This window comes from Epinephelus moara, chromosome 24, assembly GCF_006386435.1.
Source record: "Epinephelus moara isolate mb chromosome 24, YSFRI_EMoa_1.0, whole genome shotgun sequence".
NCBI classification, from domain to species: Eukaryota; Metazoa; Chordata; class Actinopteri; order Perciformes; family Serranidae; genus Epinephelus; species Epinephelus moara.
Window position 1 is genome coordinate 7,515,032 of NC_065529.1, and position 18,235 is coordinate 7,533,266.

At 38.6% G+C, this 18,235-nt stretch overlaps 1 protein-coding gene across 4 annotated transcripts in view; it reads right to left on the minus strand.

Annotated features, from left to right (window-relative positions):
• fhit (fragile histidine triad diadenosine triphosphatase) overlaps positions 1–18,235 on the minus strand; it is a 533,753-nt gene that overhangs the window by 383,826 nt on the left and 131,692 nt on the right. For 2 of the 4 annotated variants that reach the window (XM_050039365.1, XM_050039366.1), the window contains one exon: positions 1,284–1,484. The exons of the other annotated variants lie outside the window; for them this stretch is intronic. The gene's annotated coding sequence lies outside the window, so the exon portion shown is untranslated. The remainder of the gene's footprint in view (positions 1–1,283; positions 1,485–18,235) is intronic. 4 annotated transcript variants of the gene reach the window in all.

Consider the following 18,235-nt stretch of genomic DNA (forward strand, 5'->3'; position numbering starts at 1 on the left):
ATTTGACCCATCCTACTGTATACACTGGGAGCAGGGCAGCCGCAGTGCAGCATCCGGGGACCAACTCCAGTTCTTTTGCCAATGCCAGTGGTCAGGGTCACTGACAGGAATATTCACCTAACACAGCCTACATATCTTTAATTATATAATTATTTATATGTCTCTATGGATATTTTTACATAAATCCCCAATATTTAATTTGCCTTTAAAAAANAAGTTTCTGTGTGGTACCTGTGTTGTACATGAGCTAACGTTAGCGGGTAAGGACTGAGAGGCTGTCCGGTATGTGTGTGTGTGTGTGTCCAAGTCAGTGCTGCTTGCCCGATCGGGCATGTCTGCGCAGGGTCTGCTGGCCCGCTGGCTATTTTTACTTGCCCCGGGCATTCGGGCAACCGTTAATGTTGGACCCTGATCAAGTCATCTTCTGGATACCATGAACCTCTGTCCAAAATATCATGGCATTCCATCCAATAAATAAATCACTCTGGACCAAAATGATAGAACACAAGACTGACTGAAAGTCAAAATCACTGAAGTCACACTGCATGAGCTGGCATGGCTGAACAAAATTTAAGTCTGGATAAAGTAAAAAGTCACAGTCTGGAGCATTTGTGTCTTCTCATACATCCCCTGTGTGTAACACCCTCCCATGTGGGCGGGGCCTGGGTTCTGCTTTAAATAAGTGGTGCTACTACCTGAATCAATAAACTGTTTAAACTAATACCAAATGTTTCTTAACTTAAATTATGACTCTTGGCGGTGCCTCCATTAACTGTGTGGAGCAGTGTGGAAGTAGTATGAATGACTTCCTTTTTAAACCTTTTAATCAATTAATGTATTTATATAACCACAATGAATTGTCTAATTTAAATATCTATGATGCAACACATTTGCTTTAAATCCAATAATACCAAAAGGTAGGTATTTATTAACAGGATGCTAGAATAAGGGATTTTATCAAAAGGACAATGACAATAATAATTAAAATACAATGTCACAGTATCAAATTTATATAAACAAATGTATTGGCTCAAAGCCTAAACTCCCATTCAGTTCAACAAACGAATAAATGTGCAGCTTCCAATAAAACCTCGTAGTCAACTCCAATTTATAAAACCAACTGTATTATGTACCAGTTATATGAAATGAAAATGTGGGCCCACACTCTCTCTCACACACACACACCCTCACACACAACGTTGGGGCCTTAAAACTGTGGTTGCCACTTCAGATTCAAGTATCAAACAAAAGCACGTGCACAATTTGGAGGGGTGAGTACTCACGTATCCCAGGGAAACGTAGAGTGGCGAAGAGAGGCAGAGATGGGGGGGCAACGCTCAGCGCGAGCGCAGGAGAATGTGAGGGACACAGGGCGCGAAGAACTACCACAGTCCAAGGCACAGCAGCGGGACAGGCAATCAGTCTCTAGTTGTCCACCGGAGAGTTTTCCTGATCTCTCAAACTTGACCTCGACTGTCCGACTCCTGAATCAACAGGACAGTCTGAGCTATAAAGTCCCAACACCATTTCAATTTGAACTAGAAAGAACCTGTCACTCAACTTATGTTACCGTTAGCAACACACAGTTAGCTAACGTCACTATGGTAGCTAGGCTAACCGCTAGCCGCGATTAGCTACAATATTTGTTTGACACTACAACGGACAGTTAAAGTTTATAAAACATCACAAGGAACATGAAGTTACCTCTGATAGATCCACTAAGTACATACATCCAACGGAATAACTGGCCGTTGATCCCGATGTCCTTGTACATACAACTCACAGTACAAAGAGCAGCTTCCCTCAAGCATTCTGATGTTTTACCTCACGCGACCTAACTCTTCGGTCTTAGTCCCGCCCCTCTACCTCAGTATAGATTTAGGTTGGCTAAATATTACAGACGTACCCAATAACAATCCAAGAAAAGAATGAATGACATTATGCATCAAACAAGATAGGCTGTAAGTCTAGCAACAAGTGTACCATGCAAACGTCAAGTAAACCATGCCCATATATGAACTCAAGTTAGATAGAGCTTTTAACTTGTACATATTAACACATATTTATTCATTGTAAAACACCATGAAATGAACTGTAGTTTATTTATTGAATGTAATGTAATGTAATCTTATTTATTTAACTTATTTATCTATCAGCTATTTATGAACTGATTATCAATAACTCACAATATCCACTGGTCCGCATGCGTGTGAGCAGTGAGTCTGCTACATTCAACAAGCTCTCTTAGCCCTTTTAGTCCAATACATTCATGAAATTCTATCTTTGTTAAATGCCACAGTCACATAGGCCAAAACACATGCATTAGCTGCTTGTAGATACTGAATAAGAAGTTGGTACAGCACAGTGGCTCGTTTTTCACCTCTTGGGTCAACACAGTCTCACTCGGTGATACGGTTCTTTTTTTTTTTTTTAATTCAAAACCTAATTTTATATACTTGTGTTTTGTAATTATTCAGATTTGTTGGAGTGTTTGGAAAACATTTTGACTTCTTTTTTTGTGTGCATTTGAAATTAGAATTACAGAGTTGCAGTTTGGCTAATGGCCTTTAGTGCATACCTTGTATCCTGTTAGTGCAAAATAGTACATAATATATTTTGTCTTTACAAACATATTGTAGTCACTCCACTGTCAACATTAGTAGATAGTGTGTAGTTCAGAGCAAAGTTTTATTTAGTTTCCTTTTTTTTTTCTTTTTTTTTAACATTGACACTTCAGTAATGTAAAGACATATATTTCAGTATGCGGCAGTAGCCTGTTCAAGTCCCCGTCCGGACCAAATATGGAGCGTGGACTGGTGGCTGGAGAGGTGCCAGTTCACCTTGTGGGCACTGTCGAGGTGCCCTTGAGCAAGGCACCGACCCCCCCAACCGCTCGGGGCGCCTGTCCATGGCAGCCCCCTCACTCTGACATCTTTCCACTTTGTGCATGTATAGGTCCTGTTTGTGCATGTGTGTTAATGACAACGGAGTGAAGACATTTAATTTCCCCTCAGGTGGATTAATAAAGTATATAAAATAAAATAAAAATAAATAAATAAACATGTCCTCTTAGATGCAGTGTCAGTTCTAGACCATTACAAATTGGGTGTCAGGTTTTATATTTAATGTGCACCAAATATATTAAGCTCAACCATTGGTTTGGTTCTCCAAAAGACTAATGATATACACACTGCACAACAAACCCAAGAATACTCATCCGTAAGACATAAGACACTTTATTGTCATTGATGTACAACGAAATTATGTTGGGTGTGTAGGTGTGAATGTATACTGTATTTATCACTGCCCGTGAGTAATTACAATTGCTACTCTCTGAGGTGAAACTATACCAAAATATTTGCCACAGCTAGGGGGGCAGGGGGGCACTAGCCTCCTCTCACCCCTCCCCCTGAGAACTGCTACTGCTTGGGTGCATATTCATATGCATTTTCAGCTGTATGTGATTTTTTTTTTTTTTGTTCTGCCACTAAAAGTTTGACAACCCACTGTCTTGTCTTTATGTGGTTTGAGAAAAAATAAAACAAACATTTGGTATGGGTAAAGCTGCTAAATAATTTTTGAGAGAACAATGAAACCAAACAGGTCAAGGCTGAGTACAGACTGCCTTCAGATGGTGTGGGCCAACACTTGCTGTCCAATGTTTATTTAATGGTCCAGCCAGTCTCTTGCCTCTCAAGTCTTTCCACAGGCAGCGTTTGTACTATTACACCGCTCTGCACAGAACGAGCTACAAACCCTGTCTGTACCAGGCAAAATGGATAACACGCCTCCCTTTTCAGTGCACTGTGTACAAAGTGATGCGGTTTAAAATGATTAAAAAAACCTGCAGTGTTGGCCATCCATCTTTAGCGGTTCATCTCTTCCCTCCCCCCACCTTTCGGCACGGTCTTGAATGTTGGAGCCGTCTCCTCCCTGGGCCCTTAGACAATAGCCCTGCGAGCATCCCACTGGATAACTGCCATGGCACGCCGAATGCCAGACAGAAATAATCTCCTCCTGGTGATAACCAAGCAATCTAACAGCCCTGGGGAGCCAGAAACACTATTCAGAAAGCAATGGAACAAAACCAGGGCTGGCATGTAATGGGGCGGTGACACAGGGACCCAGGGGTTAGACAAATACATCCCTGTCACCAACAGTGAGTCTGCTGACTGAAGATCAACAGACACCACTGAAAGTCTGCAAGGCATGTTGGGTTATTAACTGTCCTGCCCAACAAATATATATAATGTGTGATTATTTCAGCCGTCACTGAATGTGGAAATCCATTAACTTACTTGCTAAATGTGTTTCTTTAAAGTAGGGCCTTGAGTAGCTTTGCATGTCCTATCTTTTTGTAAACTGACATTAAAGGTGGCTTTTTTTCTTTTTTTTTTAAATATGTGGTAGTGAAGTGTGATTTTCATACTGTCCGCACTCCTCTGTGTTCAGTTTATTTTAGAAAATGAAAACCAACTTTTATGGGTAGGCCTACACTGCTCTCTGCCAAAGTGTTTTTAATAGTACCACTGAGATGTGCTAAAATATCTGAAATTTTCAGTACTACACACGGGGACTTTAAAGTTTTGCTGACAATTAAGGCTGAAACACATCAGAAACTTGGAAGTGAAAGTGTCAGTCTTTATTGACTTTTGTTTGTATTTTAAAAAATAATGTCCTGCATGCTTGCTGTTTTGACTGATTCAGCTGTTTTCATGGGCTGGCAGGGGGAATGATATAAACTTACCATTTTAGGGTGTTCAGAGCATTATAAAGCATAACTGCTGACTGGTTGATTGTACCTTATCTGAACAGAGCTGGACTTTGGACAAAAATACATATACACTGTATTTTCACACGTTCTCCAGGGGTTGGTCCATCTTATTAGATGTATTTACCACTAAAGCAGTGGTTATACCTCATGAGAATGAGGTATTTAAATCGTTTGTCAGACAACACTGTTGTGAGCATGTTTGAGGATTTTTTTTCAACCACTCATTATGCAGATAATTGAAGAGCTGATAGATCACATGATTCCTTTCGATGCAACCAATTGGCAAATCTCATTTAGGGCGCCCTATTTAAACTGCTCTGGCCTGCCTACTGTTGCTGCTTCCTCTGCAAGCCGCTCTGCACCCCGCATCCACCCCAGCTCCTCCTTTTAATGTTGTGTCTGATTTATTAATGTAATTTCTGTTTGTCATTGATGCTGCTCTGTTCTGTTCTTGGGGGGTCTTTACTACTGCTCTCCCTGCCTTAGGCTTTCCATGTAGGCGCATGGAAGAGCAGGGAGGTTTGTTCTATCTGCTCTCTCCTCGTTTGCGTGTAGAAGGGTGGAGAGGTGTGCTCTCTTCACCTTAATCTCTCCACGTAGACGCGTGGAAGAAGCTTACTGCATAGACCTAGGAAAAGCAGAGAGGCCCTAGAACAGAGCCATACCGCCAAATATAATACTGTAAATGGAAATAAAGTTTTCTTTGATGTAAGTGGTCCTGACTGAACTGATGATAATAGCACCTTTCCAGTTCTTCTGGTTTCATTGCTGTCACAGCATGTGTTCTGAAGCGCATATTTTTTCTTTTTACTTTTAGTAGGTACTCCGGGTGCCCTTAAAATTACGTACTGCTGCATACAGTGTTTACTCAGTCCGGACATACTACTTTCTCATTTATCCATCATTTTGGAGATGGAACAAAATGCCACTCACAGAGCTCGCCAGAGTCGGAGGTCAGCCCACAGAGCTCTGCTGTTGTTAATTTGCAATGTGTGCTGTTTTAACTTTTAAGTTATAAGGCTGTTTAAGGCTGTCATCTGTTTTCAGCTCAGCCAATGTGACGTATCTTGCGCTGCGCAGAGGATTGTGGGTAAGAATAGCCAGAATAGCAGTCAGCTTGCATACCACAAAATGCGACTGGATGTGGTAGGACATCCACAAATCTTTGGCATATTGCATTTGACATACTATGGGTATTGGAGCACATGGACAGTGTCTGTTTCGTTAATACCTTGAGGTAGGGGTGTTTTGGAGCCAATTAAGGCATTTTCTTAACAGATCTGGATCGGCAATTTTTAGCTATAGAGCCTGATCCGATTCTTTGTTTTATGGAAGCTGTCACACAGTTATTTTTACTGGTGAAGCTTTCAGGGACAGTGACTCATCCACTCTCCAATTCTCCATCTCTCCTCAATATACTCCACGCGCAGCTAAACACCACACACATTGAATGACAGAAAAACATTGTATGAGACTGTTATTTACCTAAGAAATGAGCACTTGTGTCAGTGTCCCCTTCTTCACTGCATTTTGATGGCAGTAGGTTTTATTAACCTTTACTTTGTGGATATTTTAGGAACCCAAAAGCAGCTTAATTACTTTTAGACTATTATTTACACATCTAGCAGACACATAGAAACATAAGCATGTGTAGTGGTTGCAAGACGGTCGCTCACAGGCTGAAGAGCACCAATCGCACCATAATCAGCCTTGGCACATTCATTCTCTTTAACAAAGCAAAAGAGGGCTCAGTCAGCATGCATACAGGCTCTCACAGTCACACACACTCGCACTGCACTGTTTCTGAATTACATATAAAAACAAATATATAAAACAAATTATTATCATTATCACCGACTGAAAACAGCTGCCTGCTGCTGCTGGAAACAAGGAGAAATGAGAAAACCAAAATAATAAATTCCTTAACATTTTTTAAGGGAGCATATGTGTGACCCCCTTCACATTTGATCCAATATTGATATAAAGCATATTGATTAGTGTAGCTTTGACTAGTTATAGAGAGAAAGAAAAGAGAGGAAGATGCTGAAGATTTTTAACTTGTAAAGAAGTCTGCAATTCCAACTGATCTGAAAGCACTAAAATCCCCCAAACTTAAGATACAAGGTTTTATTACAACAGTGGCCTTATGTGACAGTGAGCAGTTCCCTTCTTATACCTGGCAGCACTAAATACTAACACATAGGACTTGTAACTCACTTCAAATGGACATTATAGACACGGAATATTGAGCCAGTGTAACTTTTGCTGAACAGCAGTTGCTGTGGACACAGGTGGAAATTACAGAATAATGGCACACTGAATTGTTCTTCATTTCCCAAGACTGTCTTGAGTCATTTGCTTTAAATATATCATCATTATGTAACCTAACTGAAAGTGAGTGTAATGGAATCATTCCTGGTGAGGTGTACTGCAATTATGTTTGTGACAAAACCATCAAACGTTTGTGACATGCTGAAAGATATTCTAAGAGTAGCACGAGCAGAGAAGAGTCATACAGTCAGTAAAATTACGCTATGGAGTATTGTAGGGATGATGATTTTTGGAGGCCAGCCAGAAAGTTAGCATTGCCCAGTTCCCTCGACAAAAAGCCAATTGTGTTTTTCCATTAGATTTGAATTACTGCAAAAAATAAGCTCTGCTGCAAACAAAAGTTTTTGTTCAGCAAGGTAATCTTCACAAGTAAACACCACTTCTATGTTTTTTAAAGCATAAATGCAACCAGCAGAAGTAAAAAGCTAATGCTCTAAACCAGGCCTATTCAACTGGTTGCCCACTGGCCAATTCTGGCCTAGTGATGAAGCCAAAGCAGCCTGCCAATCAGTTCTGTTTATACATGCATAAGATTTAAAACGTGAGGAGGGAAAATTGCAAAACTTTGCCACAACAAATACTTCAAAACCTGCAGGCGACTTCTGTGCACTTGGCCTAACTCTGAACCGTACAACCTGGCAGCAGGTTTGAAAGGCATGTATTCTGATAAAAATCAACAAAATGACACCAATTATCATGGCCAGAAACTATAAAAACAAAAAAAATATATAGTGATATTTAATTAAAATCTCTTTATTCCACATATATAAAAATTTTGCCAGACATAAATGTTTGTACTTACCCTTTGAAATCTGCAATAGAAATGGTCAGTCAAGAAATGACACCACAATAAGCAAAGAGACTTGGTCTTTTTGCTTATTGTGCTTATTGTGATGTCATTTCTTGACATTTCAAATGCATCATATCCCTAAAATCTGTGCAAACAAAGCTAAAAGGTTATGTGAGTCAATAAACCATAATAGTTGATAAATAAAAGTATTGACATTGACATTGATTTTACAAAATAAAAACATGACACATACTCAAAAGATTTTCAAATGTAGAAACATAAACAAAATATTTCCTAACACTCCATAAGTTATTTAAACTATTTACATGATTTAGTTTTTGACATATGCTTATTTTTATTAACAAAGTGCAAAGGCGTTGTGAAGGATTCATCATTCATTCCTCTGGTGCCACCATGCATTTTTGCACCAAATATAACATAATGCAATGACTTCATTACAAGCATGCAAGATGATGACACAGAAGACAGTTGTTTTGTTTTTTTCATCAAAATACATGAACAGTACAACACTGGTAAAACACCTTGTGCTTATATTTTTTTCTTGCGCAACAGCATGGCCTTAGGTTTAGAAAAAAACCCATTATGGGTTGGCTCTGCATTCATATGGGAAGCAAACGGCTGCTTCCTGGGTGAAAGTTCCGGGTTTGTTGGACACATCCACCTACCCTTCTACGGTTGTGTTTCAAAACTGACGGCGTCCTGTGACGTTATAAACTGACACACCTTTCACAACGGTATGATACGCCGCCAGGTGGCATTATAAGGGTGGTGTATCATATTGCTGTGAAAGGTGCCTTTTTGCATTGGTGCCTGATGCCGACATCACTGGCAAAGTGACGGTATTTGAAGAGCTCGTAATGAGAACGGCCTGTCGTAGCCCAGCTATAAATGAACTACACCATGGTGGCATGACTTCAGTGTTACCACCACTTAACTTGCTGTTTGGCATGGTGACATTTAATGGCCCCGACAAACTTTGTAGTCTCATTTAGCCGCTTGTTGGTAACTGTGTTTTGTAAGACACATAAGATCTTCAAATATTATGAGTGGGGTATTTAAGGATGTATATTATATTGTAAAGCAAAATGTAAAAGTCTCTCGAGCTTGTTTTTACCACAGACCATATCTGAGGCACCTAACCAAAAACCCATCCAAAAACACAAGGACTTAAGGACGAAGGGACTGGAAGTGCAAAAATGCTACCTCATTTCTGGACTTTAGGCCTAATTCCTTACATTAGCCACCATGAGCCAGTCACAGCAGACCAAGTTGGGCTGTAGCAGCAAAATCATTGAGGGTATTGAATTTAACAAGGGTGTGTTTATTGGTTATGAATTGAACTTTTTCATTTCCCAGAGAAAGACTGTGCTATTTCCTTGAAAAATTGCACAGTATCACTTTAAGTAAGGGATTAGCGTATTTGTTTCCACCGCTGAACAACACACATGAAGCATAACAGAGTCTGTTTCCTCTCTGCTCCTGCAGTAATAAACAAGCAGAGCTCGGCAGTCAATGTTACCTCAAGATGGAAATATGATGCAGGCTGACAGACATCACTGTTTCTTTGCGGCATCCAGACAGAGAATAGCAAATGAATTCAACATCAGCTGTCTGCGACTTGTTTGGCAGCATTTATGGGCGGTTCAACAATTCACCCGCGCCACAGTACAAACAAATCACTACAGCACCAACAATTTAGAGAGGAGTCAGTCACTTTTACCCACTTCATCTGCATCTCTGCTGGCAAAAAAAACCCCTCTTTGACTGTCAATTCATCTTCCTCTCTGTGATTTTTTGCCCCTCTGCCACTATGGCTTCAAATAAATTACTGGTGTTATCCATTTGGTTAATGGATTATGCCTTTTTCCAGGAATAGTTTGTAGTTCTAAAACCTGGAAGTATCCAAGCCATGTGTCCTTTATATTCCTAATGCTATTATCCCAAAGGGATTTCATTAAATCAGAAAATGAGGTCTATAGTTCACACAGAGGTTATTTCCTGCATTTGTCATTGACTAAAAGCAAAATTTGCACAAAGAATGTGCCATAGGAACACTTTTGGGATGAAACTTCAGAGCCTTTTGCGTAGGTACAGAAACTAAGGAGCACCCTTTAGCCCATTTTTATACGAGTTCATGGTAATCATGGCCCCCAGTACTGAGCGTCAACAACAGTGAAAGTCAAAACTCAGATTTGCTGAAATTAATCACTGTTCATGGCATCAACTGTCTGTCATTAGGAAAAAGAAACACAATGAATGTGCTTTATAACAGGATGTGAATCATCTTCCGTTACATAAAATTCAAGAGAAGATGTAGTGTCCTGGCTGTGTTTACAAGATGCATGGACCATTATGCACAGGTGACAGGTATGTTACAGTCATTTTAAAGGTCTTTTCAGCAGCTAAGATTGTCAAAAAAATGTAGGAGCTTACAAACACTTTTTTTTTTTTTTTTTCTTTCTTTACATATATGTATCAAAAATTCCTCCCGCAGTGGTGGCTGCAGTCTCTGTCATCTGGTTTAAAACAGGTAGAATGACATCAATTATTTACCATTACTAATTACTACTCTGACATATGTAAGAAAAATGAAGTGGGCACTTTTTAATATCCGAACCCTTTCTCATTCCTGGTCATCCAATACCGATGCTTTGTCATGCCCCTTGGTATCTCATAGCAATGCGCAGGGTACCCTTTAGGTTGTGATTAAATTTAGGCAACAAAATTACTTGGTCAGGTTTATAAAAAGATTATGTTTTGACTTACTATTAGAATGTTTGTTACATGCCGTGATGTGACGTGACGTGACGCGACGTGACGTGAAAATACATCACGAGTGACATCAGTGCGTGACAGCCGTATGTCAATTGTGTAACATAATATTAAATCAAAACTGACTTTTGATTTCATACTGGACAAGAACTGTAGTCTCCTGGGCGAAAGTCCAGTTTTGTTTGACCCGTCCACCACCTCTCCCTCCTGCCCTACATGGAATTTCTCGCTCTTAAGACTATGTCAGTTGTTCTCAGCTTCAAGTCTTGCCATGGAGAGGTTTCGATTGAAGTTAGCTGAAAGTCTAACGCCATTGGTTGACTTTGGTGTCAATATCACAAGCTGAGGGGCATGAAATAGTGTCATTATTTGAAAACCTGGAAATGACAACCAGCTGGGTCACCCTAGGTGGGTGGCAAAGAGGGGTAGTGGATGGGTCAAACAAACACAGGACTTTCATCCAGGACCACTGTTTCCCTAACCCTAACCCTAACTGTCCCACGTGAAACCAAAAGTAAATATTGATTCTTTTTTAAGGTAATAAATGTAATGTATATGCTGCAATGGATGCCATGATTACATATGCCATGTGATATATGTAGTATGACGTATGCCAAGTGATATATGTCATCTGTCACTTGTTAATATATTCACTTAGGACGTTTTGTAACACATGTAGTTACTTTAATCCAAACCATGATCTATTTCTGAACCTAACCAAGCAGTTTTGCTGCCTTAACCTTGAGTAGTTTTGGTCATGATAACTACATTTCCTGTTGACATAGAAGTCCATTTTGAAAAGGCAATATGCATGTAATGAGCAGAACTGACATAGAAACGAACACATCCAAAGCTGACACTAGTAAGGTACCTAGAGTTTCATAGTTTAGAGCATAGGGGCACTGAGCAATGTGCCATATTTGAAGAGCTAAGGAAAAGTGAGAATGTCTTGTAATGACAGAGAAGTTCAAGTAGATAGAAGTAGATTTACCTGTCCCCCAAACTAAGTCCATTCAGCAACCCTGCAGATCACATGGTAGCATTATGTCACCCTTTTATATCTTGCCAACAAAAATAGGTGGACAAAGTAGGTATGTAACACTCTGGAGTATTTTGTTTTTCAATATGGACGGTAAACTTTGATAAAGTAATCTGAAAAACTAGCATCAACAGATGGCATTTGATGTGTAAATGGTGTATTAAAATCCATCCACATCAGTCTGGATATGAAGCTAATGGATTGCCTTTTTTGCAGTGTTCCTCTTGGGCATTTTCCATATGGTTTGAGTCCTTGTCACAAAATGGCCTTTAGCTCACATCAGGCTGGAGGGTTCTCCAAACTCCAAACTATGCAGCTAAGTAGAATCCTCTCCATAAAGGTCATGATTACATCCCCCTCACATAGCTCTTCTATCATTCAGGCTGCCCTGGGCAACTTCACACACTGGCAGCTCTAAATGGTACTGAGAGGCACCGGAGGAAAAAAAGAACTAATCCATGTAATCATGTTTACCAGTCTAGCTGGTCTTCAGGACGCTGATACTTCACTATATCTTTACATAGCACATAATGGTTTGCTGCTACATTAATGCTCTGAATGTCACATACAGAACTCTTAAGGCTTTCAACCAAAGGAACATTAGCTGCTGTTTTTGTTTTTTCATTCAACCTCAGGATAGTTGCTTGCACTCACTCAATCTGCTTTGAAATTTTCTCACATTACTCACCTTTTAACAGTGTATTTTATACTTACTTTTAAAAACACTTCATTCATTGAGGATAGGTTGTCCTTCAGGGTGAAAGATGTAAAAACAAACTAGACTAAGCATCTACAGCAATGTTTACTCTGTTAGCTTATGGCCATGTCACCATGCTAACATGCTTACAATGAAGATGCTAACTTGCAGATGTTTAGCCAATATAATAATTACCATGTTTACCAGGGGTATAACAGTTCTCAAAAGTTTTTAATGTTTTTATTAAATGTTATTTTTATCATTTATTAATTCAAACTAACATCATAAAGTATGATATTCTTTGACTTTTGAACAATGATAGCGCTATACACTAGTGATCTATCCTCTGGGGTGTCTTTTTAGCAGCATATAAAACAAAAAAAAGCTCCTTATAAAAAATAAAATGTACTATTGTAGTTATAAACAAATACAAAGAAGAGAAACAATTCTGATTGTGAAATGCCCAAGAAATGTAGCTGTTTTTTTGCTAATGTCTTAAAACTAACATCATAATTTGGATTTTTGTTTTCTTTTTTTTTTTTTTTTTTTTTTTTTTTACGGTCTGGCTGAAATAGGCTCCTGAAGAAATACTGTAACAGGGCTTGAATACATGAGGTATATTTGAGAATAGCTGCCTTAATGCAGCAGGGATAACGTTGGTTTGAAGTGTGTGGGTGTTGCTCCTTATTTTCATCTAGTTCCACGAGTTGAAATACTGGTATGATGATGGCGTAAATGACTTAACATGTTTGAAGTATTCCCACAGATGTAACTAACTGTTGTGTAGCAGATGTAACCATCCACTTTATAAAATTGGTGAGATGCGACTTGGCATTGTTTTCTTATCCACTACTCTCTGCCCATCGCCCTCATAATTCAAAACCAAGCTAAAGTGGCCCTCAACACCAGACTTGTAGGTTATTAGTGGATCTTCTATTTCTGGTCTGGTAATGGCGTTGCTAACCATCTTACCATGAGCTAGCTCAGCGTAGCGGCACTGAAACATTATGTTTCATACAATTGTAGCTGTATATTTTGTTTTTAATAGGATGGTTCAACGCATCATTCGGTGTGTAATGCGTCCCAAACTAAAAGCCTCGTACTGAACGGTTCAATAAAAATATGTGCATTGTTACACCCCTAATGTTTACAACCTTAGTGTTAGCATGAAGTTACATGGGCTAATTAGCACTGAGCACAAAGTACAGCTAAGGTTGACAGAAATGCTAGTAGTTTTAAAAACATGACAGGATGATGTTCCTAGATCATCAGGTCAGGAGATCACAAAAGATATTACAGTTCATCCTGAGGGGACCAAGAATGTGTATACCAGATCGAATATATGTGTAGATAATTCATTAGATTACATGAATGATGCATCCTCTGGGGACTATGTATGCTAGCACAAACTTTTCTGCCAATCCATGCCATAGATATGGAGATATCTAATGAGATGAGTAAAAATGTTGACCTGCTGGTAGATCTAGATGAAAAATTGGGAGATCAACAAAGTAATTTGGTTTCATCATCAGAGCATGAATATTAGTACATCCCTAGAGATTTTACAAAATATACACTGAGTATCAATGACGGCAATACAGCAGTTCGTAAATTATATAAAGTGTGCACCAAATTCCAATCTAAATTATACAAAAGAGAACTTTTTTTTCTAAATGTAACACTTATTGGACCAGTGGCATATCATTATCCATATTTTGTCCAGCTTCTGAAAGTGCCAGGATTTCCGTCACACGTTTCCTCATAAAACAAGGTGTCCAACAACAACCAACTCAGAAATCCAGTATTTGTGGTGTACATGCTTTAGTGTTTATCTTTCTTTTTCAGTGAACACACAGCATCCTACAAACTCATGTGCAATACACAACAGATTTTCTAAACATCATGTATAACTTGTACTCACTCACTGCCATACTAGAATAACCTCTTCATCTGCTTCTCTTGCTGACAATATTTATAAATCGGAGTAACAGTCCAATTTTTCTTTTGGACTTTACCAGCCAGAGCTCAATGGGAAGGAATGAAAAGAATTTCACAGAGTAGAATTCACAGAAGAAATGAGATTTGCCCCGGGATACTGAGAGTCACAGAGGGAAAAAGTAGTCCCGCTGATGTAGAATTAGTATGCCAATCACTTAAATCTTCATTCAACTCCAGAAAGCCTAACAACATCAAAATATGGAGTTGGCGAGCGGATGTTAATTAGAGCAACATAGAAAAGAGCAAGCAGAAGGGACATAAAAACAATCGGAGCACTCGTTTCATTTTGTTGAAAGCAGCAGAACTTTATTCTGACAGTGTTTAATATGAATTCAGGTATTATGGTGCCATTGGCATATTCATGTACCCCAAATTATGAAACTGCTGGAAAAAACAGAGACCATACTGAGTACAGACTTCAATCAATCCACCCTCTGGGGAGCATGACTTCATACATACAATATTGTTCCAAAAATGAACATCATGTTTTTTTGAAGAAGACTTGAAACTAACAATTGAGGACATAAACTCATTAGGAAAATGTTTACTGGGGTATTAAATATGGTGAGAAGTAGGGTAATTTTCTCGTTGACTTTTATGCAATCTGACGTATTTTTGCAAACAGTGGAGTTGCTCCCCTGCTGGCCAATAGAAAGAATGCAGGTTTGACGCACGTCCACATTGGCTTCACTTTCCAGACCTAGAGATAACCCATTGGTCCCTAGGCTATATATTTGGTTTGTAGTTTCTATACTAATGAACCAGCTCACTTTTGAGTTCAACAACATTTTGGCTAATGACAGGATCAGATTTAAATACATTTTGTGAAGTACTTTTAATGACCCCCTGACATTTCTTTTACAGTCGTTTCTCAGAAGATACATTTATTTAGGCCTGCAACTAATCTGAAACAACAAATAGCCTACACTTTTGAGGGAAATGTAATGCCCAGAAAATTATGTTTCCTATTAGCTTGTTGCTGGTTAACATACCTGCCAAGTCACAAAAATGTTGACACTGACTCTCAGCAAAATGTTCACTGACAATGTTTAGTTTTCACCACAATAGGCAATCTTTTTTTTTTATGACCTTTTTTTTTATTAACATTTAACAAAAATTACAATCTTTCCCTAACCTTAACCATCGAATTTAGCGGGCTACAGACATTTAGTGTTTCATTACCTCACAGCACTTTGTCTCTGAACATAATCCAGCATATTGCAATTTAGTAATAGTAGTCCATACCCATTGAGTACAGCATACCATACCATGACTTAGTCATACCAAAAATTAGAAAAAAACAACAACATTTGGCCACAGGGGGAGCCACAGCGATCGGTCACATTTTAGCCATTTTTAAGCATTTTTCTGTTGTTATAGCGCCACCCAGCTGCCAATTAGAGCTAAATTTCTCCAGTCACCTTAAGGCGTCCTGTTCTACATATCGACCAAGTTCAGTAAAAATTGATATGGCGGTTAGGCCTAGATAAGAAATTAGCTCTCTAGCGCCCCCATTTTGTTAGATCGGGTCAATAATGGAGGGGTCCCCTCAGATTATGTGTGGTCATATGCCTACAAAGTTGCGTGGTGATTGGTGAAACCCTTGAGATGTTATACACCTTTATGTGATGAGCCACGCCCTCCACAATATTCATTGCCTTATAGAAGCTCAGTTTTAGTAAGTTTTCCAACTTTTGCCAAGAGGGAACTTTAGATATTGGTCCCTAGATTATGTTCACCCAGTTTCATGCAGATCGGTCAAACTTCCTAGGAAGAGATTGATTTTAAGTGTTTTTCAAAAAATTCAAAATGGCGGAAAATCTATATAACTGGAAGTTATGGGTTCTTGAGGCAAATTTGTTCCTCATGAGGAGAGGCATCTCTGTGCAAAGTTTCATGTCTCTACAGCATACGAGGCATGAGACATGCCCATTCAAAGTTTGCAATTTCAGTCGGTTGCTATAGCGCCCCCCTTTGGCCAATTGATGTAATATTGCTTCATTCGCATCCTCCCATGACCCTCTACCACTGTGCCAAACTTCACATGGAATGACCAAGTCAGTGAGGAGAAAAACATGGAACAGAGACACAGACACACAGAGTTTTTGTCATTATATAGTAATATACTAATGCAAATTCTAGGAGACAAGTTTTCCTTCTAGGGCCACTAATCAACTGGAAACTTTCACTTGTGTGTGAATAGAAATTTAACTGGAACATTGGCTTGAAATTTAGTAAAAACACGTGCAATCTTCAAATGACAAATCCTATGCATTTTGGACACTCAGTAGCTTTCCTCTAACACCGCCCTGGAGAACAAACAAGAATTTTGCGCACAAGACATCTCATGATGTAAGAGATGTCTTTACATGGCAGTAATGTGTAGATGTTCAGCTGAGTGGCCAGAAGAAAATGTTTCTAACATTTCTAAGGTGATGTAGTATATGAGCTGACTTTGTTATCAGAAGCTGGAGGGGATGATGGATGGTGTGACACGTCGGCGAGACAACTGCAAAGCTGCAGACCACTGCTTGAGACCAACAAACAACATAATTGATTGTTATATAGAGAATCTACATTTCCAGCAGCTTTTTAGCCCCCAAAGTATGGGGTGCCGTTTGTAAAGTGGCTCACGCTGAAAATAACATCAACATTTTGCCACATTTAGCTTCAAACAATGTTTAAAAAAGTGTTGTGAATTTTTTAATGTCACTTTTTACCACCTTTACAGCAATATTTGTTAACTTAGAAATATATTAAATAGTTAAATCTAAATATTAAATGTGGCACCTAAATGTTAAATGTTAAATCTAAATATTAAATCTAAATCTAAATCTAAATGTTAAATCTAAATGCTAAATCTAAATCTAAATCTAAATCTAAGTGTTAAATCTAAATATTAAATCTAAATCTAAATCTAAATGCTAAATAGAAATATAAATCTAAATGTTAACTCTAAATGCTAAATAGAAATCTAAATCTAAATGTTAAATCTAAATGCTAAATAGAAATCTAAATCTAAATGTTAAATCTAAATATTAAATCTAAATGCTAAATATAAATCTAAATGTTAAATGTTAAATCTAAATGTTCTGGGTGAAACTAAATATTTAGCTGATATGCAAATTCACACTGCTGGTCACCGGAAGTACCAAAATAAAAGCTTGAGATGGTCAGACTGTGTTTATAGAATCAAATAACGAATTAAAACCAACTTATCGGGGGAAATTGACACTTGAACATACATTAGCGTGATAATAACTACCTAAAATAACAAGAAACGTGTTTGGAGAAATTTTATTTGATGTGTACTTTGAGTTGTTAGTGTCCCTTCGTAGGGAATTGCCTTGTTGTTTACAAATACTTCCGGGTAGAAAACCAGCGGAGTTTAGCTACATATATATATGCATACCTCACATTTTTCACGTCACTATATCACCGTTTAGACTAATCTGGTGTTTGTAAAGTCTATAAACACAATGACTGAACAAACATTACTATCACGTTCTGAAATTAATAACATGGTTATCGTATATTAGCAGGGCTAACCGTTAGCTGTTAGCCCCGTTAGCGGTGTCTGTAATGACTCATTAACTCTAAACGGTCCTTGAAAAAAAATATTTTTTTCCAGTGGATGTCTTAGTTACAACATGATTGAGCTAACTGGAGTAGTTTCATGTCGTATCCGACAACGGGAGGCTTTTAACAGATGACGTCCTGATAGCTTTGCTGCTGCTGCAGCCACTGATGCTTTCTAGACATCGTGACTGATGCTTTCTAGACATCGTGATTTCCCAAAACTGAATAAATACC